Raw genomic sequence first — 27,124 nt, 5'->3', positions numbered from 1 at the left:
AGGAAACGTTGATTTTGTTTGGATAGATAAATGCGATCGTGCTTTCGAGGATCTGAAAAAGCTTGTGTCAACAACCCCAGTGCTCAGAGGCCCAAACTGGGACCTGCCATTTCAAATTTCATCAGACACTTCGGACACAGCTATTGGAGCCGTGCTTGGGCAGGAAGAAGACAAAAAACCATATGAAATCTATTACATTAGCAAAAATTTGTCTCCTGTTGAGCTAAACTATACTGTTACTGGAAAAGAATTTTTAGCTGTAATACATGCTGTAAATAAATTTAGGCATTATATCACTGGATATCCTGTTGTTTCATATACAGATCACTCTACCATAAAATATTTAGCAAATAAACCAATTACAAATGGTAGAGTAACAAGATGGTTGAGTTTATTTCAGGAATTTGACATCACAATAAAAGATCGACCTGCGAAAGAGAATCATGTAGCTGATTTCCTCTCACGAATGTCGAAACCAGTGGATGCACCAGCAGTTGAAGATAAATTTCCAGATGAAAATTTATTTGCTGTTACTGTCAAGACACGCTGGTATGCTGATGTTGCAAATTATTTAGCATTAGGCAAATTACCAAAGCATTTGACCCCCAATGAACGAAAACAGATTGTGCAACGTAGTACCTGATTTTCTTGGATTGGGGGCTACCTGTTTCATACAGGGGCAGATATGCACATCAGAAGATGCGTATGTGAAGATGAAATATTTGACATTCTGAAAGCCTGTCATGATGGACCATGTGACGGACATTTCGCGGATCGAAGAATTGGTCACAAAGTTCTGCAAACAGGGTATTACTGGCCCACAATCTTTAAAGATGTGAAAAAATTTGTTCAAGCCTGTGACAGTTGCCAAAAAGCAGGACGCCCTAGTTAGTCCGCTGAAATGCCTTTAAACCCAAAGCTAGTAATCAAACCATTTGAACGTTGGGCACTCGATTTTGTTGGTCCGATCAACCCAACATCAAATCAGAAAACATATATTTTGGTGGCAACAGAGTATGTGACCAAATGGGTTGAAGCAGAGACACTTCCAAGAGCTATAAAGGACTCTGTGATTCATTTCCTGTTCCAAATATTTGTGCGCTATGGCCTCCCAAGAGACATAATCACAGACGAAGGACCATAGTTTGTAGGTAATAAAATCGCTTCAACATTAAAAAATTATCACATTCAGCACAAAATTACCACTCCGTATCACCCACAGGCAAATGGCCAAGTGGAGAGCACGAATAAAGTGATAGAGGCAATATTAACAAAAACCATTGTGTCACATAAACGTGATTAGGCTACAAGATTGCCAGAAGCCTTGTGGGCATACTGAACAACGTGGAGAAACACCACCAGTTATTCACCATATCAGCTAGTATTTGGAAAGGAACTCATCTTTCCAATAGAGTTCTAAATACAAACGTTGAGAACAACACAGGAGGTTGGTCTAGATTTAGGTGAGGCCTAGACTAATAGATTACAAAAAATTAACGAGCTAGATGAAATTAGGCTCTCAGCTCTTCAACGCACTACATTAATCCAATAATAGAGAGAAAAATGGCATGACGCCCTGATCAAAAAGAAAATCTTCCACGAAGGAGGTTAGGCACTCCTATATGATTCCAGGTTTCAGGATTTTCCGGGAAAACTTCAGACTCGCTAGCTTGGACTGTATGAAATCCAGAAAGTGCATGACAATGGCACCATCACTTTGATTACTATTGACGGATCTGGATATACCTTTAAAGAAAATGGCCACCGAGTGCGACTGTACCATAAATCTCTTACTCAGGAATCCTTCTACCAACAATTCTGGGAAGATTCTGACATGCAGATTCTGGCCGAAGAAGAGAATTCTTCCTCGCCTTTGGTTCACTAAGTAATTTTATTGCTTTTAAATTTTGTACATAACTTTTTCTGTTCTGCTTGTATAAATTACTTTCTGTACAGATTTCTGCATTTCTGCATTTTTTTGCATTTTGCTGTTCCTTTATGAAGGAACAACACTTTCGCCATTTTGTTGTTCCTTTCTGAAGGAACAACACTTTTGGATTTTGTTGTTCCTTTCCAAAGGAATAACATTTTCGCCGTTTTGTTGTTCCTTAATGAAGGAACAACACTTTTGCATTTTGTTGTTCCTTTCTAAAGGAACAACATTTTTGTCATTTTGCTATTCCTTTCCGAAGGAACAACACTTTTGCATTTTGCTGTTCCTTTTCGAAGGAACAACATTTTCGTCATTTTTCTATTCCTTTCCAAAGGAACAACACTTTTCAATTTTGCTGTTTCTTTCCGAAGGAAAAACGTTTCCACCTTTTTGCTGTTCCTTTCCAAAGGAACAACATTTCCACCTTTTTACTGTTCCTTTTCGAAGGAACAACATTTTCGTCGTTTTGCTATTCCTTTCCAAAGGAACAACACTTTTCAATTTTGCTGTTTCTTTCCTAAGGAACAACGTTTCCACCTTTTTGCTGTTCCTTTCCAAAGGAACAACATTTCCACCTTTTTACTGTTCCTTTTCGAAGGAACAACACTTCTGCATTTTTGCTGTTCCTTTCCGAAGGAACAACACTTTCACGTTTTGTTGTTCCTTTCCGAAGGAACAACACTTCCGCATTTTTGCTGTTCCTTTTTGAAGGAACAACACTTTCACTTTTTGCTATTCCTTTCCGAAGGAACAACACTTCCGCATTTTTGTTGTTCCTTCCGAAGGAACAACACTTTCATTTTTCGCTGTTCCTTTCCAAAGAAACAACATTTCCGCATTTTTGTTTCACGCTTGCTTTATTTGTTGTTCCGATTAAGGAACAACTGCTGTTCCTCTTAAGGAACAACAGTTTCGAGTATGTTTTTCTTTTGCTTGTTGTTCCTCTTAAAGGAACTGCAGTTTTTGTGTGCAAATATTCTTTTGCTGTCCCTCTAAAGAAACAACAGCTGTTCCATCTAAAGAACAACACTTTTTGAGTGCATTTTTCTTCTTTTTGTGTGTATGTGTGCTTCACCATTTAGAGGATTTTTTGTGAGTGATGGTCATTTAAGGCACAACTATACATTTATGCAAGAATACAAAAACTAGAGGATACTGAAATCAACAAACCAAAGAAAAATCGTTATCTTTAGAGAAATTGCTTTGAATTGATAAGAGAAAAGAAGAAGGGACACAACTATGCATATCAGTTTGCTGTCTTTATTTTCACTAACACCAATTTGATTGATTATTTTTATCATGCTGGTTCTTCCTAAATCTCCATAATTCTCTTTGATCTTTATTATTGAATAAGAATAAGGGCATATTTTCCTCTATTGAGATGTTCAAACTTCTTCCACCATCCCCACTCTTAAGGACTGATGAGCCACCCTCTGTATATAAATAGGAAAGTGCTATATAAAAGAAAAGAAGAAAAAGAAAAGATACATATCTATATGATTACTAACATGATTTGTCAGATGAAGGATAGGGGGTCTCATCAAGAGCCAGCCTACCATGATCATAAGGAAGAAAGTGAAGTGGCATTCCCACTATGGCCACCACACCAGGGATATGATCCAAGAGGCACATTAGAAAAATAAAAAGTCCTTGGAACAGGAGGTCTCATCACGAGCCGGCCTGCCCACCTTTCACTCCTTCCTGGTGAATGGCATTGTGATTCATCTGGTTACCAAGCCAGCATAATGGCCTCCATTCTGACATTGCACAACACTTTCCTAGGCATACACAAAGGATTATGGTTCCAAGGGTGAAATAAACAACTCTGTCAAGGTTATGGACACTTGTGGGCAACAGAGCTCTGCTGATGGTATTGAAGTCATATTTTTTACACCAATAGTCATTATAAACCCTTCTTCTTATATCTTTATAGTGATTTCAAATGAGATTATGTCATATAACCCTTTCGAACCTTTGATACATGAAAATCATTTACAAATCAATCATGATGGTTAAAGTGGATAATGACCACATAAGAACTTTTACTCACGTTAGTTGTCCTATCCTCTATTTTTCGCATCATATCACGACATTTCCATATTTATTAGCGATTTCCATCATAAGCCTCGATTTCAGTAATCTGCTCATTTTTGTAAACATGTCATCGATCTATACGTTGTTCCTTTATTCCACTATACGATTGCAGTTCAGCATGCTGCTCCTTTATTTGACGGTCGAGGACGGCCTATCACATTTTAGGGGGGTGCGGGTGATCTCCATAATTCACTGGCATACGTGTCAGCTCATTATTCGGAGGTATTATGACTTCATCAAAACTCGGGAATAGCAAGTCTAACGGTATTGTATTTCCCAACATGCATGGCTTGCTGTTCCAACACCATTTCTGTGTTTTGCTCTGTAAAAATTAACAGTGAGCTAAAGTTTGAACAACTTGCTATTCCATCGTCTTCTCTGTGTTTTTTAACAGTGAGCTAAAATTTGAACAGCTAGTTGTTCCATCGACATCTCTGTGTTTTTTTACAGTGTGCTAAGCTTAAACAGAATGGGAGGCAGATCAATTCGCAGCGAGCCATAGGTGTTAATGGTCTCTGACGCTGCACGTGAAATCTTAGTAAGGGCAGGATGGATAGCCTACCTTAACCGTCTACAGCAATCTAACGAGACGGTGGCAATTGAATTTCTGCAGAATTTGCAGGAAAATCATTCCATGGTGAGAGGGAGACAAATAACAGTAACAGATGAGATAATTGCTAAAGTTTCGGGACTGCCTGCCATCGAACCAGTATGGACCCTGAAAAAGGTGAGACTGCAAGATGCTATAACCATCTTCTGGGATGAAGGGCAGAACCTTACTGTCAAAGGAAAAGGAGTCCTGCCAGCAACCCTGGGAGAGCCTTGGGTAGAATTGGCCAGAATTATCCAAAGCTACATCACTTGCGATGGCAGAAAAGACGTGGTAAGACCATGCCATCTCAAACTGTTAGCTGTGTTAAAACAAAAATGTGCTGTGAATTTTCCTGCGTTCTTAAATTTTTTATTGCATGATGTTGCTCGAAGTATAAGAAAATCTCGCCATGTAGAATCAGTAGTAAGCCATCATGGTTTAATTCGGTTGATATTCAGTTACAATCTTGCCCAACAGTAAAGTAGTTGGGAAGAATTGATCTTCTAGATGGATGGGGGACTTGCCTTGCCAGCTCCAAAATGTAAACACATTGCTAGCACATCAATTAGACCACCGAAACGAAGACAATTTGTCAGATTGGCAAGAAGAAGAGGAATGCTGGGAAATTCCCAGGGAAACAGTAGCCAGCCTGTGGAAATACATGACTCAGAAGACGAGCAACCCCCACAACTTGAAGGGGGGGAATAAAGAAGAATTGGAAGAAAATGAAGAAGAGGAACAGGAAGAGGAAACTGAGCAATTTGAAGGGGAGGAAGCAGAACAACGCAGCGAAATTCCACTACAAAACCATTTGCAAGAAGATGAATTGGCCCAAATTTGGCCAACATGGGCGAGTATGTCCAACCTCACAATCCACTCAACCCCGATACCGAAGAAGGGTCGTAGGAACACTCTGCTCACGATAAGAGTGTGTCCGAGGAAATGTGTTATGAGGAGGAAGAAGAAGAACAATCCCAGGATCATTTTGCTCATGATAAGAGTGTATCTGGGGGGAAGGGTGACAAGGAGGAAGAAGAAGAAAAGTCTTAGGACCCAGGCCCAAGAAAAGAAACAACTGTTCCTTCTAAGAAAACAAATGAAATTAAAAAGTTGCGAAAGGAACAACAGAGATTGCTTAATGTAATTAAACAACTTCGACAACAAATAAGGGTCCTAAAAATGGGGAAAAGCTCAAAAAGAACCCCTGGAGCAAAGCATGCAGCCACCCAGGCAAAACCCCATAAGAAGAAGGCCAAGAGGACTCAAGTCAAACCTGTTATTATTCAGGACCGAAAGGAACAACATGTGGCTGTTACAAATGCAGAAGCACAAACAGACAACACACCAGTCTGTGATAAGGAAGTCCAGACAGAGGCACTGTCCTCTAGCAGCACGACCAACTGGACAGTTCGTGAGAAGGAAACACAGACCATAAAAACCAGATGTCGCAATAAGGAGGTCCAGGTAGATCTCCAGCCCAAAAATGTCATGATGGATAATGACCTGAGGATAGTAAAACTACAAAAAGATCTGGCACAGGCCCAACAAATGATAGAAAAGCTCACAGAGGAAACTGTTCCTCAAGAGAAATATCAGAAGTTACAACAGCAGCTAAAGAACATCAATGCATCAGAAAGCCAGGCCTTCGATGGATGGCGAAGGGCAGAGGAGAAAGTTAAAAAGGTAACCCATAGACTAGACACAATTATGAATCAAATGGATACCTTATGTTCTCTGTATATTGATGTTCTAGCGTGTAGGGCACCCACCAGAAACTATGCTTTGTTTTTGATGGAAAAATATTTACAATTGAAAAGCAACGCTGTTAAGGCATGGGTGCCTATAGAAATAAAAACCATTGATGATTTCATAAACTGTTGTAAGCATTACGAGATGAAAGTCCAACGATTGTTATGTGAATTTTATTTACACAATCTTGTGTTAGATGGAGAAACAGAAAAGAATCCTAGCCCTTTTGTGGGTGATATCCAACTTCAGGCATTTATTTCTTTTGCTGTTAATCAGATAAAGTGGCTTAAAGCCTACAATATCTTCCAGAGACAGAAGAATGGGTTAGATCTCTGGGTAAGGGGTGAACCTAGAAACCCATTGCAACTATGGAATAAACATACGAGCTTAATGAGAGCACAAAGTGTGATCCAAACATTGGGACCTATTCACACAATAGTCATCTGGCAAGGGGTAGAATACTTCCTAACCATCAAAGACCTTTCCATAGCAGCAACTAAATTCCGATACGAGACTTCCAATTGGAATATCCAAAACAGAGAACCATTCAATTATGAGAATTTTAAGCTAGTTGTTGACCGATTGGTTATCTATGGTGACCTCATCTTGAGAGAAGGCCTGACTTGGTTAGGCTATAGGTTCCGAAGTCCAATCATTTGGTATCCTACACCAGGATATAGAGCCTTATATGAATTGCCTGAAGGTCAAACAGGGCATATTTTTGAAATCTTAGCTAGGAATCATGGTTGTAGACCACTGACTGAGATTCCTTCTCCAGCCTTGTTACACAAAAATATCATCACCATGATTATTTGCAGTCAGTATGGGTCTATCATCACTTGTACTGTCCTCCTAAGCAAGTCTCAGACCTCAGCTCTTCAAGTCAAGCTTTGAAAATGGGAGAAAGACATTGAAAATCAACAAAGCTCTGGTTCCGCACTTTCTCTCGCTGTCGCCTGCGGTCTCGCACCTCCTGTTTACAAAAACTGTGGACCTGCCCACTTTGTCCCTAAAGGTGTGGGTGCGGACCCCTGTGAAAGTAAAAAAGGCGCAAGTTTATTCCAAAAAACTCACTTTGGGTTAATTCTAGATGATTCTAGAAGGAATTTTGACGTGGATTGGCCGCTCTTAGGTGGTTCATGCATCCCAAAAGAGAAGGAGCTAATCCCTTGATGAGAGGAGCTATCCCTTTGAAGGAGGGCTTTATCCCTTTGAAGGAGGACCTAGTAACTTCCCTCCATTGCACTATAAATTAAGGCATTGGGCTGGTTGCTAGGGAGGTTAGAAGCTGAACATTTTTGAGGGTAAATGCTGGTGGAATTAAGACTTCCTAGTTAAGCTTGAGAGGAGAGATCACATACCTTTTTGGCTTCATTAGGAAGAGAGTGAAACTTGTCAAAGTAGAGGAGACTTCTTGCTGGACCCTGGGAAGAGCTTGTACAGCGTCAAGGCACAGGTTGTAAAGTTCTTCTTTGATTTGAATTAATACAATCAGATTCATTTTTCTCAACAAATTGTCTTATGTCATTTGTTTCATGAATTCCTTAACTTTCATGTTAAATATGTTTTATGATATTGGCTTTTCAGGTGCTATTTAATTTGTTTGCTTGTTTGTGTTTGCAGATTCGCGACAAGGGAGCTCACTTGGATCAAAGGAGCGAGGCTTCCATAAACTTGCATTGGACCCAAGGTAGGCCTAAAACACTTGTTTGCCTTTGTTTATAAATGCATATTTAGAGAAAGATAGTTTGTGATTGGCTTGCTTGTCACTAGGTCTTCTTTAGATTCTAGGAAGGTCTATCTTGTCTGCAAGATCGATTCATTCCATGTGACAAAATGGCGACTCCGTTGGGGACTTGATTTTTTCCTTGTTTTTACTTTGACCTGAGAAACTGTGTTTTTGTTTCTGTTTTTGGCTCGTTGTGTGTGGAATTGGGTAGAATTAGTAGATCCAGGGTTATTTTTTGTTTTTCATAACTTTGGGAGAGGACCGCACCCTAGGCTTTTGACACAGTGCATACTTATCCGCACTTTTGCTTTTAGCACAGAGCGGTACCGCACCTGTGTTAACTGTGGGCCTGCGGACCCTGTCAAAATTTTGAAAAACCTAAGATTTTCTCTGTTAGTCAGCTTATTTTTTGTTTAGAAGTTATTATCCCCTGCCCAGACCTGCATATAACCTATCAGAAGCTTTCCTTAGGTTGATTTCATTAGCGTTAGGATTTTAGGTGAAATTCCTAGAAGTGTTGCTTGTTGGGTTTGTTTTTCATTTTGGTCTTGTAGTAGCTCTGAGCTTAGAAGCTGTAGGAACCTCAGATCACCTTGGTTTCTACCAGCCTTCTTATGAGTCTGACCATTTGTGAAATATACCTTTGTTGAGGAATCCACCTTGTGTTTTCTCTTTACAAAACTTCGAAAAGCTTGTGTTTAAAAGTTTGGATTTCATTTTTAAAAAGAAAACAAAATTGGTTGTTCTTGACTGATTTGTGATTCTGCATAAATTGGTCCTTAGTTTACATCTAGCTAAGTAAAACATCCTTAAAAAAGACATCTTGTAAGCTTTGACTTCAAATAGGTTTTTATAATCTATAGATGTCAAAGTTAGTCATTTGCATAGTTTTGAGTGTTTTATAAAAAATAAAAAAAAATCTCTTTTGGAAAAAGTTTGTTTTTGTAGTGGTTGAGTGCTTTGAAAAGAAAAGGGAAATTTTTGTGAAAATAACTAGTTGTCTCGTTTTGAGTGCATTGGAAAGGACAAAAGATCTTCTTTTAATTTGTTTGTTAAGAAAGATTTGTGTTTACAAGTATTTTCATTCTCAAACTCTTTCCTAGCTAGAAGTTCATTGAAGGGAAAAGATTGTTTAATCATCTTAAGTGCATTTTTAGTGATTTTGAGTCGAGTCTTCATACCATGAGTTTCATCTCCACACCTCTTGACTTAAACAAAAACCAATAAAAATAACGCTTAAAGTAAAATTCATCTAGTAATATTTTTATTTCTAGGGCTCTGATACACCAACATAGCTTAGGCTAGTGTCTTGGAGTAGGAGAGTAATTAACTCTCCAAGACAGTAAAAACAAACAAGTAGCTGTATCTTGTGGTAGGGAAGAAATCCAATTGTTGGATTTATGCTCTGGGAAAGCTCCTCTTAAAGGAGAAGCACGAGATCATGTCCGAACCAGTGTGGGAATCAATCATTCCTCATTGGGAACGATGCCAGATATTCACGTATTAAAAACGGTAAACCTTGGATTAACCATTGTCGAGGAGCTTGGGGTCACTTTTTGGTAAACCTTGGATTATGTCAAGGAGCCTTAAAGGGGATTGAGCTTGCTACTCTGCCCTTGCGTGCGTATCGGATCGTCGATTGTTCCCCCAGGTATATTTGTTTCGATTGGTAACCTTAGCGACCATATTCTTTAGGATTCTTCCTAAGGTGCCGGTGGTGGGAAGATCCCACTGTACCTGTAGCAGATGTCGGCTAGACTCAGTTGGATTTTCTGGAGGGTTCTCTTCACTTGAGACGGTTAAGTGGAGGAACTTGTGCCAGTCTATTCATTAAGCAGGTTGTCGGGGTAACTGTTCCAACCGCCATTTCTATATTGAACTCTGCGACGTTGGATTTCATCACCAACTAGTGTTTTCAGTACGGAAAGTTACTGTTTGTGTGTGTTTGATCTCCTAGATTCTTTAGGCGTGTGATTCAAATTTGTTTGGTTCTTTAAAGGCTTTAGGTGGTTTTCATTGAGATTTTACTTTGTTTGCGTGTGAAGTAGTTAAAGTTTTTAATCGTGGCTAAATTACCGAGGAAGTCCCGTAGACTTCGGGGCCAACCTCCTGAGTTTTCACCGAGCTGGCCTGAAGGGTCACGAGTCCTCGTAACTCCTAGAGACAGTAGAGTTGGGTCACCTGAAGAAGGAGAGTCTTCTTTGGTGGTACATCCTGATTTTCAAGCTTTAGTAGCAGATTATAATCCACAACTAGTCTCTGTTTCTGAAGTTACTGGTAGCTTTTCATCTACTAGTGATATAGGTGAGGAACCTGAAATATCCGAACCTGAAAGTGAATTTGCTGCTACTCCGACATCAGGGTTTTCTTCTCCAGCTTCTAGTGGTCCTGGTTCACCTAGGGTAGAAAGAATAATTACCCAAAATCTTCCTTCTGGACTTATAGCTATCGAAGAACTTGCTACTCCGGAAGAAGAAGTAGGCATCCCTATCCCTGAAAATCAACCTGCTATTGAACTAAGGGAGCGTGAATCAATTTTTTACAGTCCACCTAGGAGCAGTGCTTGGTATCTTTCTTTGACTAATTTCCTAGAAAACCCAGGGTTAAGTTTTTCACCACCTCGTGTTCCTTATCACCCAACACCTAGAGGTTACTATCCTCCGTTAAATATGTCAAGACAGTCGTCCATGTTTACTCAATCTCCCGAATCCTTTTTGTAAGGCGGTCCTTCTGCTCCCTCCGGGTATCAGTCACTTTCTGGTACTTTTTCGGGAGCATCTCCTCAACCCATTGAACAAGGGTTATTAACTGGAAGCAATGGTACTAAGCCGTTGTGCGTAGAATGTGTTCTCATGATGTCAGGTACTATTCCTAATCCTCAACCTCAAGGTGGCCAGTTATCGCCTGGGGTGCAGCCTCAAAATCCTCAATTATTGCCTGGGGGGCAACCTCAAGGTACTTAATTTGCACCTGGGGGGCAACCTCAAGGACAATACATACCTATGGGACAGTACGTTCCTCAAGGTCAACCCCAGAATCAATATGTACCCCAAGGTCAACCCCAGTATCAATATGTACCTCAAGGTCAACCCCAGTATCAGTACGTGCCTCAAGGGTATCAACCCCAAGGTCAGTACTCGAACCAAGGTTTCCAACCACCCTCCGGTCAATCATATGTTCAAGGAACGGGAAACGTACCTTTGAATTATCAATCCTACCCTCAACCCGGTTATGGTCCTCAATATTCTCAACTTGTTATGGGTCCGTACCCCGGAATGAATTTAGTGTGGGATCCATCGTAAACTCAATAGGTCTTGCAACCGAATGTATAGTTGTCATCTCAAACTGGACAACCCTTAGTTTCTGGTACACCCCAACAACCTGTCCAGTCTTTTATTCAAACTTCTGTACCTTCGGTAGTATCTCAGCCTGGGCCTAGTACGCCTCGTACTCCGCCTCAAACGACTGCTACAATTGCCGCAACATCTGTTCAATCTACCCCACCTACTTCTGGAGTATCGACAGCTCCGGTTTCTACTGTTCCTGTATCTACTCCTCAGACATCTTTACCATCGTCTGGATCCACGATTCAAACTTCGGTTCAGATACCTGTAGGACAACCTGGTTCAAGTACGGTTGTCACAAGTCAACCACAATTTACTTATCAACCGTACCAGGGATAGTACCAATTCGGTCCTGCTGTGCAGTAGCCAGTTGATTAGTATCAACCATACCCTGGGTACACATATCAACAACCTCAACAACCCCAGTACGGTCCGGTTAATCCTGGTTTTCCGGGAGGATACAATATCCCAAATGCAATTCCTATTCCTAGTTATCCTGGATATCCTCCTCCTGGGGCTGGTCTCATGACCCAGAGTTTTAGGGACCCTAATCGTCAGTTACCGTTTATCGCAACTTTGGACTTGCCTGACTTGTCGCGCCTAATGAACGATCCCATTAATTATCTTCCGTTTTGGCCGCCAATGCCGAATAAGTTGCCTAGTGATATTCCTAAGTTTGAAGGCAAATCAGGAGAGGACCCGTCGAACCATGTGATGACTTATCACCTCTGGTGTGCGTCTAACTCCATTTCAGATGATTCAATCCGTCTAAGGCTTTTCCAGCGCATTCTAATTGATCTCGCGTCCAAGTGGTACACTGAGTTACCGCGAGGCACTTTTTATAATTTTAGCCAGTTAGTTACCTCGTTTTTAACTCATTTTCAATTGCCAGTCAGATATGACAATGGCACGGAATTACTAACTTCATTAAAGCAATCGATGTCCACTTACATTTCAGATCACATTCATGAATGGAGACGTTGACGACGTTTAGTGAAGGTTTTTATTCCGGATCAGATCTTGGCTGAATGGTTTGTAAAATCTTTGTTGCCAAAGATCACTGAAGATGTAGCTAAGGCCAGAGTTGTTACTGAGGAGCAAGTAATTGCTCAAGCACAGTACCTTGACTTGGTCTATACTCAGTCAGGTATGTTACACGAGAAAATCCCCGATCTTCCCAAGCAAAATCAAATCGCTGCAGCTCCTTCAGGGTCTCATGCTGCTGATGGTATGATTGGTACGGTTAATACTAAAAGTAAGAAGAAGTCTTCCAAGAATTCTTCTCCTATCATAACCTTGCCTGATTCCCCGATAGGAGATTCTTCCGCAGAGATTTCCGCTGATATTCACGTTGTAGAGTCATCTACAGCCAAATCAAAATCCGGTGGCAAGAAGAAAGAGAAGAAGAAGAATAAAACGGACAAAAATTCAAAAGAGAAATTTGAAAAATCGGAATCCAATGATGAAAAACGCAAACCTCGTTATCCTTGTCTCATTTGTGATGAAGAACATTTTACAAGAGACTGCCCTCATCGTGTAGAGGTTGCGAATACTGTCAAAGGTTCCCAAACGCCTACTGTTTTGAAGGATCCTTTTCCAAGTCAAGACAATAAGATGATAGGTTCTTCCTCGAGTGCCAATGAAGAACCCAAACTGATGATGTCCCATGTTAGGATTGCGACTCGATCGCATGATTATGGTAGTAAAAGTCCTGTTGATGGTAAAGAAGTAGAATCTTCTCATTCTAACCCATCAACCTCAGCTCCCGGTTCCGATCCACTATAGATCGAGAAACCTAATCTAGACTTGGTAATCAAATCGCTCGCCAAGGGTATACTTCGAAATTCATCTTTCAATCCACATGCGAGAGCGGCTCAGAACTATAACATTGTTGAGGATTTAGCTATTTCACCCTCAGCAATGTCGGCTTTGGAAGTGCTGCAATCATGTCCAGCACAGCGTAAATTACTTTTGTCGGCTATAGGAGCTATTGACATTCAGGACTCGAACCTAATAATTTTCGATCTAGAAAATAGTACACCGCGCTTACCTCATCAAATGGCTTTCCAGATTCCAGTGATAGTAAAAAACAATCCTATTCATCGGACTGTGATTGATGAGGGAGCCTCAACGTGTATTATGTCGATACAGTGTTAGAGATCGCTTGGTTCTCCTTCACTAAATCAATCCCCGACGATTCTAAAGGCCTTTGATGGCCGTGGGTTTCATCCTTTTGGCATTCTACAGGATTTACCTATAGGGGTTGAAGGAAAAACCGTTAATCTAGATGTGGAGGTGGTTGATGCCCCTCTAGATTACAACCTTCTCTTGGGTCGTAGTTGGTCTTACGCTATGACAACTGTCGTTTCATCAGTCTTTCAGGTTATAAAGTTTCTTCATAATGGAAAGATCGTAACAATAGACCAGCTGGCTTACTTTTCATCTGACCCAGCCTCTTCTGAAAGTATTCAACATGTCAGTAAAACAACTATCCCGTATAAGGATGTTGGAGTAGGACTAGTTAAAGATGTCGGTTTACTGGGAACTTTTCCTTTTCCTCCGATCAACGCATCGTCTTCATTTGCAACCATTCATATGATTTCATCAGACACCATTGTTTATGACGATCCTTGGATCGTTCCTTCTGAATCTGAGATAGACTCATTTGGTGATGTTATGCCTTTGAGTCCATATGGAATTGCGTATGAGGCCGTGCAATCGTTTACCGACCCATCTTCAACCAGAATTGACTTAATGAATGTGGTCCGTGAGGAATCACTTTTCACATCAAGTTCAGACTCAATCACGTTTTTTGAACTTGTTCACTCTGATGAGAAAATTCGTGAAATCCTATGTGTAAATGATTTACCATGGGAAGATCTCCATCACAGATCTTCGTTCTTACCCGAGAATGATCATTTTGAAAATGATTTTTCATCAATTTTTACGACTGAATATGTCAAGGAACCTCAGAATCCAATGAAACATCCTGATTCAGAGTTAAATTTGGGAAACATCTCTCTAACTATTCCTATTGACATTTCGGTTAAGCCTGGAATTGTTGAGAACATTCATATAGGTGCCTCGTGTACAGAAGACGAAATCCAAATATATAAGGCCCTATTTCAAGAATTCCGCGACGTGTTTGCTTGGTCCTATGAGGAAATGCCAAGAATTGATCCCACGATTGTTGTTCATGAAATCAAGACTTACCTGGATGCTAAACCCGTCCGGCAACGTTTGCATCAGATTCACCCAAGAAAAGCTACTGCTATTAAAGCAGAAGTTGAAAAATTACTCAAAGCAGGTTTCATTTATACGATCTCGTTAACAGATTGGGTATCGAATATTGTTCCGGTTAACAAAAAGCAAGGGACTATAAGAATATGTATTGATTATAGGGACATTAATCGAGCCTGTCCAAAGGACAATTACCCAACTCCCTATATCGATCAAATCATTGATGATTGTGCCGGCAGCGAAATATTCTCCTTCATGGATGGTTTTTCCGGATACAATCAAATCAATATTCTACCTGCCGATCAACCCAAAACGACTTTCATTTGTCCATGGGGGACATTTGCTTATTGAAAATTACCTTTTGGGCTCAAGAATGCCGGAGCAACTTTTCGAAGGGCCATGTCTTATGCGTTTCATGACATCAAGCACATTGTGCAACCCTATCTCGATGATTTGATTGCTCATTCATTACATCGAGCTGATCATCTCATCCATTTACGAGCAATCTTTATGAGGTGTAGGCATTATCGGATTCGGTTGAATCCACACAAATGTGTTTTCTGTATAGAAACAGGTCGATTGCTGGGATTTGTTGTTTCGAAAGCCGGCATTCGCGTCGATCCCTCGAAGGTCGAAGCTATTGTCAAATTGCCTCCTCCTTCGAGTCTTCGCCAACTCCAGAGTTTGCAAGGAAAATCAAACTTTTTACGACGATTCATTCCTAACTACGCCGAGGTTACAATGGGTTTTACCTGGTTGTTGAAACAGAGTACTCCATTCTATTGGGATGAGATAGCTCAGAAATCTTTTGATGCACTAAAACACGCGTTGACCCATGCACTGTTATTGCATCCTCCCAACTACAACCAAGATTACTTCTTGTATCTCGCCGCCTCTCATTCCACCATTGGAATGGTCTTAGTTCAGGAAGATGAATTCGGTACTGAACATGTGATATATTACCTTAGTCGAACTTTAAATCCAACTGAGCTAAAATACTCACATGTGGAGAAATTGGCATTGGCAGCTGTTCAAGCTATCCAATGTTTTCGTCACTACATTTTACTACGTAAAACTACAGTAATTTCTGATTGCAACCCTATGATCTACAATTTGACCAAGCAATTGCTAGGGGGCAAGTACTCTAAATGGATTGTTATCCTGTAGGAGTTAGACTTGGAATTTGAAAAATCTAAGTCTAAGAAATATTTAGTTTTTGCGGAGTTAATGTGTGACTTCCCGCGTGTTGACATGGAAACTGTGGCGGAGGATCCCATTGCGGACGAATCCTTGTTTCTAATCAACACTTTAGATCCATGGTATGGGGATATCATCATTTATCTCCAGACCCAATCCTTTTGGACAGAAATTTCAAGGTCAGAACGTCGGAAAATACGATTCCAGTCCCAACAATTCAGGATTATTGGAGATACTCTTTATCGCCGTGGGGCGGAATCTGTTTTTCGACGTTGTTTAACTCACGAGGAAGTTGAAAGGGTTCTAAATGACTGTCACTCTGGAGCGTGTGGCGGTCATATTTCTGGGTATGCCACAGCCCAAAAGATATTGCGCGCTGGCTATTTCTGGCCGTCTTTGTTTAAAGATTGTATTAACGCGGTCCGAAAATGCCACAACTGCCAAATTTTTGATCGAAAGATGCATGCTCCACCTGCTCCTCTCCACCCTATAATTGTCGTTGGTCCCTTTGCCAAATGGGGTATCGATTTTATTACATGTAACTCTCACTCAGTCGGGGGGCATGCGTATATCATCCTTGCGGTAGATTATTTTACCAACTGGGCCGAGGCGATGCCTACATTTGAGGCAGACGGCAAAACAACTACAATTTTCATGTTCAATCATATAATTGCTAGGTTTGGTGTCCCACAAGCGATTATCACTGATCATGGGTGTCATTTTCGAAACGTTATGATGACCGAACTTACAGGCCAACTTGGTTTGCGTCACGATAGTTCAACTCCTTATTATCCACAAGCTAATGGTCTGGTTGAATCCATCAACAAATTTTTAGCCATCATGATCCGATGAATCATTGGGATTCATCGGTCGAATTGGCATAACATGCTATTTTCAGCGCTTTGGGCATATCGTACCTCAGTAAAAACATCAACAGGGTTCACTCCTTTCTAACTAGTTTATGGTCTGGAAGCTGTGTTACCCATTGAATACGAAATCCCGTCATTGCAAATGGCCATCGAGTTACTTCCAGCCACTTCCGAAGAGGAAAAATGTTTGTTATACTTGGCTCAATTAGATCAGAATCGACGTAATGCTGCATTGGCGATCGAGACTCACGCAAAACGTATGAAAGCTCAGTATGATAGAAATGTGACCCCTCGAAATTTTTCGGAAGGAGATCTAGTCTTAGTTTACGATCAAGCTAATGATAAATTAGGCGCTGGAAAATTCATTCCTATGTGGCATGGTCCCTATGTTGTCAAGCGAAAGCTAGCAAAAGGGGCCTATGAATTGGTAGACTTTGACGGGGACTCTTTGGGTAAACCCAGAAATGGTCTTTACTTGAAGAGGTATTATGCTTAAAGAATGGGTATGGATATTTTTAGTTAGGATAGTTTTTCTTTCTACCTGGTGTGTTTTAGTTTAAAAAGTGTGCTTAGCTTAGAGAGTGTTTTTCGTCATTATTCCTGCTTATCTTGGTTTTACTCTTGATGTTGCAGATGTCGATGCCTCTCCAAACATACATTGGTTTCGCTTATGGTGCTTGTCGTAATACACAAAACATTTCTTTCGCAGCTTGGGTTATCTATGCGCCCTCTGACGAGTTGGTATCTATGCATGGGGTAAGCCTCGGTCAAACAACGAATAACATTGCCGAGTATAGTGCAGTGATTGAGTTATTATTTGAATCTATTTCATTTGGGATTCAGAGTTTGATAGTGAGGTTAGATTCTGAACTCGTTGTATTACAGCTTAATAGAGTGTATGCCATTAGAAATCCAGTGTTATTGAGATTATTTTTGAGAGTGCGTCTCTTGGAACGTGAATTTGATTATATTGAATATCAGCATATTCCAAGATCTTTAAATACATTAGCAGATGCAATTGCTTCTCGAATGTTAAATAGACATTTGCAATAATCATACATGTAAATTTAAAACCATTCCATAACATGATTTACAAGATAAGCCGGTAATAGTGATATATATATATATATATATAGGAGTGTGTCAAAAGATACATCGTCCTCGATCATAGGTTGAAAAACATCTTATGATCGGCAAAAATGATAAGTACAAAAAGCAAAACTGTCATATGTGCCCACAACAGGAGATCATCCTATCACTGGTGATGATCTCAATAAGAAACCACTGCACGGGCCACCTTGCAAAGGAACCTCCCAAAAGGTCCCGGGACCCCAATCACATAGCGCTGAAGTCGACGAGGAATGTCATCTATGCTGGTCTCCGGAATATCTCCTATCAAGCGCTCTAGATGACTCTCCAACTCGGCCAAAACCTCTGCTGATTCGTCCTGTGGGGCTGGCGCGACTACAACTGGTTGTTTCCCCTCGTAAGGCCGGAGAGCGGCTGGTCCCTGTGGACCCACATCTGCATTTGAAACTTTTACTATCAGTTTTGGGACGATCGAAAAATAAAAAAAATTAAAATAGGAAAATGTTGAAAATGATTTTACCTGAGCCATCCCATTGCTCTCCTAGCGGAAGAGCCATGTCTGGGTCACCACGAAAATCTACCCCAGCGTAAGGGAAGTCCTGAATAGAAAAATCCTGGTTTTCCAACCATTGGAAATACTCAGGTTTGAATCGAACAACCTCTGTCCCCTCGTCCGGATGACGGGCCATAACTGCAACCCATCGCATCAGTTTGGGCTCTTGAGGAAGCCCAGCTCCAATAGTAAGGTGTTGTGGGATCAACATCGGAACCCTCTCCAGACCAAAACTCACAACCAAAGCCCCATAACCAAAGGTCTTCAGTTGTCCGTTCTTGGCTCTGGTCAGTTGGCCTTTTACATTGGCCAACACAACATCACACCAGTTGAAGATGGTGCCTCGAAAGCAGTCAACTGCCATCCGCATCTGGGATCCGGTGGTAATATGTAATGCGGCACTCCCGCAAAGTCTGGTGATAGTAAACGCGATCACCATGAGTTCAGGAAGGGATATGGTTTTAATGTCTATCCCTTTGTCTCTAGCCTGGCTGTTGCAGAACTCTAGCCGGAGGCTATCGACAGACTGGCCACCTGGCCTAGTCCCGAATAGAGTCAAGTCTTCGCCTCTCTTAGGCAAACCGGTCAAGAAATATATGTCTGTCGGCTCGATTTCGAGCTGGTGGCCACCAATGAAGAAGCATTGGTCCTATATGCTCCATCTGTCAACCATCCACTGTAAGAAATCCACCTGGGCCCTCATGCCAGGTATGGCCCAGAATTTGTACAAGCCGCATGCCTTCAATGCATCGATCGAAGGTTGGTGATTCAACGCGGCAAGATCCACGTCCTCATGCTCTCGTTCATGCGAATCTAGCATGATGTACTCTCTGCATCCAATAAAAACACAAATTAGAATGCTAGAAATTAATTTGTTTGGGTCAAATTTAAGAATTTTTGGGTTAAAAACCCTTGCTGTGGGGACTGCACCCTCTGGGTTAGAGACAATGCGTGGGTCCGCACCTTGCCTACATGGAAGGTGCGGACCCCTGACTTTTTCCCCATTGAGAAAAAGTCGGGGTCCGCGGGCTACCAGTGTTACACTTGCGGGCCCCGTGCGCGGGTTTTTAGCATAAAACCCTCCAAAAAATAAAATAAAAGCCTAAAACAAAAAAAAGAAACGGTTAAAAATGAAGAGTAGGATGATGTGGATTACCTGGAGAAGACGGTGTTCGATTCCGACGGTTGGATTTTCCGCAATCTTCATGGGAAGTTTTCTGAACAAAAGCACTATTTTCTTACCCAAATCTCAAACGGTAAAAATGAATTGACGAAAGCCCTTTTTATAAGTTTTTTGAGTAAATAAATTGCAAATTTGTTTATGTTTCACTTTGGAAAGGTAATTTTTGCAGAATTTTTATCCATTTCAAACAGGTATGAGTAATGTTTGCATTTTTGTTCAGGATAATAGATTATTCAGGAGAAATCTATCATTTTCAACGGAAAAACATTTAGAGTCACCTTTAAGCTCTTTTCTGACTCCTAAAACATGAAAAGATCACCGAGTTTTTCTTTTTAAACTCGTTATAACGGAACTAAAAAGACAATCCACTTACAGCTCTTTTCTGACCGTAAAAACATGAAAAGATTACCGGATTTTTGTCGTTTCAAATTCGATATTGGTTATAAAACGACGTGTCGTTGATCGCTTTTTTACTTTTTTCGGATCAGGGGCACTAATTACGAAAAGTACTCCTTGGTCTTAAAGATCAAGCGGTTCTCTCAAGTATTATTTTATACTTTTTTCGGGCTTGGGAGACACAAATTTACGAAAAAGGTCAACCCTGGAGTCTTCTTAAGTTTTTTCAGACTCTCTAAAATTGAAAAACGACGAGTTTCTCCTATGCTGGACTCGTTAAAATTTCACAGTAAAGGGCCTGTTCAATTACAAATAGGAACGAACCACTCCTTCTTAGGGTTCGAATTTAAACTAAGATGGACTCATCCAAAGGATGAGCTTATAATTAAGAAAATTTTATCCTCCTCAAGCTTGTCAAAAATAAAGAGGTACTTGCCAGAAATGGTGGGGGAAAAGAGAGAAAAATGAGCCTGTTTGTCATACTTTGTAACCACTCTTGAACACGACACTTTTATTCACCTGGGTTGGGAAATCCTTTGCCTAACAGTTGATCAAACCACATTGAAAGTCTTCAGCCGGTTTCTGGGTATTAACTTTGGGTCAATTGTCACCAAGCCATCTGTTGTGTCGTTATGTGTTCAAGAGGTCACTGCCAATAAGCCATTCATCTGCAAAATATCTGTCATCCATCTTGACCATCCCTGAGTCAGTCCTTGCAACTAAATTTCTTCAACTTGATCTATGATTTCGTGTTGTAGGCTTGCCTGTGACGGATCGCTTTCTATCGACTTCAACTCATTATCTAGAAAGATGATCTAGAAATCGTCAGTACCTTGGGATCTGCATGCCTCAATGGCAGGTTTCTCGCCTTTGACGACAGGTTGCATCATTCACCTTCGATCAAAGGATTCCGTGACATGTTCTACATCAACACATTTATTCACATCTCATGGATTGTACTGGGTACTTTGAGAGCCATTGACATCACTGGTGGTTTCTCTCACACTTGTTAACAATTTACATCATTGACTAGTAATCAAGTGGTTTCTACCATGTTCGACTTCAACACATTCATTCGCATGGATAGAATCGTACTGTTTCGGGAAGTAGAAATGAAGACCCTGGATCTAGTTTCCACAACCCAGGCTGCGAGGAATTTTGTATTCATTATATAATGGACTATTCATAAACAGATGGCTGCGTCCATACTGTGTCCACATGAGTATATACTTGTGATGTCTTACAAGATCATTCCTGTATCAGAGCAGTAGTTAGTTTTCTAAGTCAGTTTTGATCTGAGTATGGGAATGCCTACCTCAGCGATGATATGATCTCATATATATATCTTGCATTGAATTTTTTTACAGGTTCCAACCGGGCTCTCCACAAGATGATCCTCGAAATGATAAAGTACTTCACTCTTCCTAAAGGATAAATGAAATCCTCATCTATTATAGACTTCGCACTTTAGGGGGAAATCTGTTACACAAAAATATCGTCACCATGATTATTTGCAGTCAGTATGGGTCTATCATCACTTGTACTATCCTTCTAAGCAAGTCTCAGACCTCAGCTCTTCAAGTCAAGCTTTGAAAATGAGAGAAAGACATTGAAAATCAACAAAGCTCTGGTTCCGCACTTTCTCTCACTGTCGCCTGCGATCCCGCACCTCCTGTTTACAAAAACTACGGACCTGCCCGCTTTGTCCCTAAAGGTGTGGGTGCGGACCCCTGTGAAAGTAAAAAAGGCGCAAGTTTATTCTAAAAAACTCACTTTGGGTTAATTCTAGATGATTCTAGAAGGAATTTTGACGTGGATTGGCGCTCTTAGGTGGTTCATGCATCCCAAAAGAGAAGGAGCTAATCCCTTGATGAGAGGAGCTATCCATTTGAAGGAGGGCTTTATCCCTTTGAAGGAGGACCTAGTAACTTCCCTCCATTGCACTATAAATTAAGGCATTGGGTTGGTTGCTAGGGAGGTTAGAAGTTGAACATTTTTGAGGTTAAATGCTGGTGGAATTAAGACTTCCTAGTTAAGCTTGAGAGGAGAGATCACATAACTTTTTGGCTTCATTGGGAAGAGAGTGAAACTTGTCAAAGTAGAGGAGACTTCTTGCTGGACCCTGGGAAGAGCTTGTACAACGTCAAGGCACAGGTTGTAAAGTTCTTCTTTGATTTGAATTAATACAATCAGATTCGTTTTTCTCAACAAATTGTCTTATGTCATTTGTTTCATGAATTCCTTGACTTTCATGTTAAATATGTTTTATGATCTTGGCTTTTCAAGTGCTATTTAATTTTTTTGCTTGTTTGTGTTTGCAGATTCGCGACAAGGGAGCTCATTTGGATCAAAGGAGCGAGGCTTCGACAAACTTGCATTGGACCCAAGGTAGGCCTAAAAAACTTGTTTGCCTTTGTTTATAAATGCATATTTAGAGAAAGATAGTTTGTGATTGGCTTGCTTGTCACTAGGTCTTCTTTAGATTCTAGGAAGGTCTATCTTGTCCGCAAGATCGACTCATTCCGTGTGACAAGCCTATTCCCTAACTACCTTGCATGTCAATTACAATGTTTTCATGAGGGCATGAAAAAGGGTAAGCAGGGGGGTGTGTTGAGCATTAGAAAATGTATGTAATTGCCACTTATTTCTTTATCTTTTCCTTTAAGTCATAAACTTATTTTCATTCTAAGATGGTTATATGATAAAGGATTATGCTAGAATTAAGGAGAATTGTGATTAATGCAAAATGACTAATTGTTTCCTTTTTCTATGCAGAAAATGAAGAAAATGGAAGATCGCCATTTTGGAGGAAAAGACAAGGCAAAACCAACTGTTGTCGCTTTGACAGGAAACCGCATCCAGAGGAGGCAATCGAGATCAGAGCACATGGGCAGGAAAAGGAAGAAGAAACGAAATATCAGCGCAAGAGGACAAAAAGATAACTAAAGATTAAAGATATGGCAAATCGCTCAGGATCCTTTGATCCCGAGGGATCGCTACCTTAGGGATATCTATATTTTTGGTATTTCCGCCTGGCCACTATAAAAAGGGACAACACTACAAGCCCAGGGGGGCAAATTATTGTTGATTTATAGAATTTGCTGTTGCAATATGAACTTTGATCATTGACTCTCTTTAAAGAGCAATCATTGTAACTCTGCTTTTATGATGAATACATAAAATTTGTTGATATTCCATTATCTGATTCTGGAGTAACCATAGTAGTGCATCCTTGGTGGCTAAGGGCCCAGCCCTAGTGGATCACTTGCTTTCTGTATCATTATTTTTTGATTACAAGTCATGTGTGGTTTGATTTCCTTTACTTTCTTTATTCAGTAATATGTTGTTCCTTGACATTTCATTTACTTGCTCTGTTATATTGACTTCGTATTTGAATAGTAAGATTATTATTTGTAATTGAAAATGTTATGCTATTCATTCTGAAATCATATTGCATTGTCTAATTCGGATAATGTTGTTCATTTACAGATTGACATTGCTGTTCTTTTACAGATTGACACTGCTGTTCATTTACATATTGGTATTGTTGTTCATTTATCTACGGTTTACCTATAATTGTGATTGCTGTTCATTTGGACTACTGTTCCATTACCATCGCAATTGTTGTTCCCTTATAACTGTGGTTAATACTTCTGATGCTAAACTTAGATTACTGATTCCATCATTCTAGATTCACTGTGTGTTTACATTTGATTTAGTTTGCTGTTCAATATTTCATAGACTTACTTAAGCTTTCCGTTCCATCCTTGGATTGTTGTTCAATTCATTTACTAGTTAAAGATTGATGTTCAATTCCCTTTGGTTAAGATTGCTGCTTAATTCATTCTTGTAGATTAAGCTTTGCTATTCGGTCTATTCAATAGATTAGTTGTTGTTCCTTTCTGTTATTTCAAGTATTTGCTTTGGTGTGAATAGAACGATCTGCAACTGTAGCAAACATTGACTATTGCTGTCTAGTTCCCAGATTGGAGATCTTCTCTTTGATTGATTTTCATTTGCATCAGTTTACAAAGGAAAGAGTTATCATTACTGCATCCTTGACTGATGATTGTTGTAGTTTCTTAAGTGAATGATCTAGTTACAAAGCATTTAAGTTTCTTGCCATTACATTTAGAGTTTGTTTCCAGCATTTGTTTACTTTTGTAAAAGCACTATACTACTAGCATTACTCTTGACAAGTGACCGCCTCAGACTGAGTACACTCTTGAGATAACAAATCGTACCTGGATTGATAATTAATGTAGGGTAAATAGAGGTTAAAAAGACCCTTTTTACTGCTCAACATCCACTTGGATCACTGGACACACGAACAAGATGCTCACAACCCACATTCAAGACACAGATACTGTTCAAACGCCCATGTTATCTTTTTTATTTAATTCAAGTCCACTCGCAATCACCGAGAAGCTTACTATTCCTCCCTTTCTGAGTCCCACCACGTTCCCTACATTTCCTATCTCCTCTGTTATCACTCTGTAATTTTCCTAGGTTGAGGAAGAAAACTACAAAGGTAACCATAAAACCACTTTTAAAGCTGGGATCTATCCCTTCTAGCTTCAGAGAGGGATCTCTCTGTATGATTTAGATTTCTACTATAGATTTTAGGCTAGTTATTTAAGTTCGAGTTGGGTTTTCAAAAGTTTGGTTGAAAGAGGCTGGAAAAGTCCATTGGGAATGAAGTCATGAACCTTTGGGTAATCAACCACAAAATGTCAAAGTAGTTGTAATAGGGCAGGATAAGCAAACTTTTGGATCTTATAGAGTGTCTGTGGGGTGAATAGGATGAATATGATTTAAGTTCAATTAAATATAGAGCACACTGAGATGAATTATATATTTAACATCGGAAAGAAAACATGGATATTGCTAACAATCTAGAGCAGAGTACACTTAAGAAAATTCGACCCTTAATCTTCTTGCAACAATAAAGAGGGAAACACATATGGAATCTGAGAAAATAAACAATTTTACATAAGAAAACACATCACCAATTGTTTGACATGGGAATCCTTGAACAAAACTCTCTATATTTCTGTAAATTGATCACTTTGAGTACAATCCACGGCTTGCATTAATGTACAACTCTTTTCTTCATACAACTTCCAACACATTCCAACCTTGTTTACATATTCATAAATTGTTTATATAGTTCTTTACATAACAATTTTACAAATAATAGTCATTACATAATTACAAAATAGAGATATTTTAAATATCTCTCAAGTTCATGTATGCAAAGATAAACTTAAAATATATTATGTATGTCCTAGAATAAATATAAGAAAATATGCTTGCATTCAGGAAAAAGAAACATCTTGTCAACTGCTTCCCTTGAAATTAGAACAAGTCCCTAACTATAGTTTTAACATTTTCTCTATCATAACAGGTCCCTCAATAATAATCGATCAAAATCGCTCCTTCGCTCTTCTTAATTCTAATGGAAAATCCTTAGCCTCTAAATATGGAAATTGGTTAAAAAATGTCGATCCTTTTCCTTTAAAATTGGAGTGGTTGTAGTTGTTTTCCACACAAATTTTCGACTGTCCTTTCAAATACTATTCCCCCTTTTCATGTGCCTCAACAGCTACTGCCCCATTCATCTTCTAACACTTATGCATATTACACTATTAGGATGCTATACGCCCTGTAATATAGCCATACTTCCACTTTCAAATCTTTTACGTCATCACAATTTTTACTTAAGAGACATCGTAACAACAACGGATTCTGATATTTCCTTGGCTCCTTTTGCTTTTAGTCCCTTCCTACATTTCTTCTCATAGGACCGAGGGTTATGATCATCGGCTTAGCCTTGAGCTGTTAAGGCATTTAGGCTCCCGCCGGGGGCAATTTTCCTTTGTTACGATGTTAGCCCTTGATTCTTTAAGTTTTAATGACCGTGTGCTAACCCTTCTATCGAAGCTTCTTCTGATCAGAACTTTTTCAAGTGGCACATGTTACAAAATGTCGATAAATTTCAACCTCTGACTTGCGAACTCCGATCATGATGTCATCAATGCCACGTGGAATACTGTGATTGATGACATGTGTCACCCTATTTCCCCCATAGGACCCCTCAAAACAATGAAACTGCCTACCACATGTCTTCCATACCATCATGTCATGCTGACGTCAGATGCCATGTGGCTTTATCAGAACTAATCATATTTCCCCATGCGTCCTAGTGGAGGAGAGAGAAAAGGGCACATCCTGCCTTGGTTTTCCAATGAATTTATTTGTTAACTTGTTTTTGTGTTTTCCCGACGGTTTAAATCTATCGGCCCCTTTCCCAGAAGTTTAACACTATCAACCCCTTTGTATATCACAACATTGTATATCAGAACTTTTGCATATCAAACTTTTAAAGTGGTCACCTTGTCTGATCAGCTAATTTGCTGATTAGCAATATGTTGTGGATCTTCAATGTTGCAATGCTCTAATTCATTGATCACCAATGTGCCTTATTTTCGATATGCCTTGGACCTTCCGATATGCTTGATAGCTGATTCGCTAATTGCCGATTCTCCCAGACCTTCGATCGCCGATTGGCCCGGATGCGCCTCTTACATATCCTTTCAATATGAAAACATCGAAAATTATTTTATGTCTCACCGAGGTGACACGTGGTAGAAGGAAAATACCCAAAACTTAGAATTTTTTCATGTTTTTCCTTTGTTTTCTAGTTTTGAGGAGCAAAACTTCAACTTGCTCTATCTTTTGATCCAGAAGTCAGTTTGAAGAACCGAATATACCATTGGAAAGATGTTACTGAGAATTTTTCAATGAAAACACTTGATTTATGATCTGAACTAGAATTTATATGAAAAAAACCTCCCAATATTTCAGACTTGTCCTGACCACAGGACTTCAAGAACTAAATGACTCCTTTGACTAGTAAACCTTTTGGCTATGACACATTAGTGATACATAGGCTAAATTGAACATCGAATTCTTGAAATGAATAACAAGAAGGAGACACTTCAACCCTAAATCATATGACCCTAACATTGGCTCCAATGGGGATGACATCCTCCCTGTGAGGTGCCAAGAACACCATAGACTAGTAGCCTTCTCCATTGAGCAATGGAGTCAAAACTAAAATCAACTAATAATTGACTACATACTGATTACATTT

The sequence above is a fragment of the Pinus tabuliformis genome, chromosome 8 (genome assembly GCF_031772625.1).
Source record: "Pinus tabuliformis cultivar Carrire ecotype Pingquan chromosome 8, CPIR1, whole genome shotgun sequence".
Lineage (NCBI taxonomy): Eukaryota > Viridiplantae > Streptophyta > Pinopsida > Pinales > Pinaceae > Pinus > Pinus tabuliformis.
The sequence above is the reverse complement of the archived record's forward strand: the minus strand, read 5'-3'. Positions refer to the sequence as shown.